Consider the following 2,304-nt stretch of genomic DNA (forward strand, 5'->3'; position numbering starts at 1 on the left):
ACAACAGAGAGGTCAGCATGCCGGTCTAAATCCTATGCACGCAGGGGTCTGGGCCCATCGCCCATTGCACACCTACATGTTGCGTACGCGGCCGGAAGCAGAACTAGCCCCCTTAATACAAGAGCAGGCTTACATTCCAATCCGGCGCGCGCCGCTCGGTCGCTGACGTCAAGAAGGCTTCGGCTGATACCACGACATCGAGTGCCCATATCTTTCCCACGTAGTTAGTTAGTGCGTATAGGCCAGTGGCCAGACTCAAATAAATACCAAGATCTCATTAAGCGTGTTATTATGAAGTAACCACGGACGCCGACCAGGGCCAGGCCCGCCTCTCGCGTAGGCGGTCTCAACCTGCCCTGTCACTCTGCCTTAAAGTAACAGTCGAGAGCCGTCGGGAACCCAGGCCCTCCTCTACCGGGATGGAGCCACCTGTCCTACCAGCCCCCACATCGGAATCGCCTGCGGGTACTCTACGAGCTGACCCGACTTTAGTCACCATCTGTAAAGTATATGTATGTATAGTATATACCTGTGATCACCTCCCCAGTGATCACGACCCAATAGTATAGCAAGGCAGACTGACAAGAATGTAGGGCCAATGATGATATACTAGCATCCTATACTAAGCATTTAGGATTGCGGGTAAGGTATCAATGACTGTAGCAATAATGACAGGCTATGCAACAGAATAGGAGTAACCGAACAGTAACATGCTACACTACTCTAATGCAAGCAGTATAGAGAAGAATAGGCGATATCTTGTGGTCAAGGGGGGGGCTTGCCTGGTTGCTCTGGCAAGAAGGAGGGGTCGTCAACATCGTAGTCGAACTAGGGGTCGCCAGCAGTCTCGGGGTCTACCGGAAAGAAGTAACGGAAGGGGAACACAATAAATAACAGAGCAATCAAAGCATCACAAAGCGTAACATGGCAATATGCGGTGCTAGGTGTGCCCTAACGCGGTAGTAGGTGATACCGGTGAAAGGGGGAAACATCCGGGAAAGTATCCCCGGTGTTTCGCGTTTTCGGACAGATGAACCGGAGGTGAAATGTTGCAGGTTCACTATGCTAGGGACGCGTGGCGGATGAACAGGCTGCATATATGGATTCGTCTCGTCGTTCTGAGCAACTTTCATGTAATAAGTTTTTCCATCCGAGCTACGGTTTATTTTATATTAATTTTAAAAAATTTAATCATTTTTAGAATTTATTTAATTATTTTAAATCATTATTATCCCGGATAGTGTATGCTGACATCAGCATGACATCAGCAGTCAACAAGGTGTTGACTGGGTCAAATTGACGTGTGGGGTCCGTTAGTCATTGACTGTTTAGTTAAATAACAATAGTTAATTAGGTTAATTAGAAAGTTAATTGGTTAATTAAGCGACATTAGTTAAGTTAATTAATTATTAAATTAATTAATTAATTAATTATTCTTTTTTTACTTAACAGGGGCGTGGGGCCCCCTAGTCAGTGGCCCAGAGGGCCACCGCGGGGCGGGTGCTAGCGGGCGATGATGCCCAGCCCGTTTGGGCGCTTGCCCAGGACGACAGGGGGCGACGGCCAGAGACGAGGCCGCAGCGAGGGCGCTGCGGGCGGTCGACGGCGAGCGGCGCCAACGAAGGGTGGCGCCGGTGATGTAGAGCAGCAATAGGGGGTTGGCCACGACGCGGGGGCGCGGGCAGCGCGAGGAGCAGGGAAGGCAACGGAGCTGAGGGCGCCGGCGACGGGGCGCGTGAGCGGGGTCGAGCGCCGGCACGCGCTTACTAGGCGGCAGCGAGGAGAGACGTCGCGAGCTCACGCGAAGTCAGCAGGCATGCGGCCAAGGCGTTGGAGAGACCGTGGCGGGCAGTGCGAATGCGCGCACATGAGCAGAGCTCCGGTGTGGCCACGAGAGGAAGCGGGGCGAGGGAGAGAGGAGGCCGGGGCCTCACCGTTCGAAGTAGGGACAAGGCAGCGGGGCGCGAGGTGGTTTACGGTGACGACAGCAATGGGGAGGCAGCCCGGTGGGGAGGAGGAAGTAGGCCGGTGAGGTAGTCCGGCGAGGTCCTCGGGCCGCGAGGTGGCTGCGGCGGCAGCCGACGGGGTCGAGTCCCCAAGCCCCGATCCGATCTGGATTGGGGGAAAGAGGGGAGAGGCGTGGACGGGGTCCGGCGAGCGTCTGGCGACGGGGGAACGTCGGGGTAGGCAGCGGGGTACCGAGCGCCGAGGTTGTTGCCCCGATCCAGAAGGGGATCGGGGAGCGAGGAGAGTGGGGAGTGGGGTTTTGTCACCAATCCAGATCGGATCGGGACGGGGAGAGGG

This window comes from Triticum dicoccoides, chromosome 2B (assembly GCF_002162155.2).
Source record: "Triticum dicoccoides isolate Atlit2015 ecotype Zavitan chromosome 2B, WEW_v2.0, whole genome shotgun sequence".
NCBI lineage: Eukaryota > Viridiplantae > Streptophyta > Magnoliopsida > Poales > Poaceae > Triticum > Triticum dicoccoides.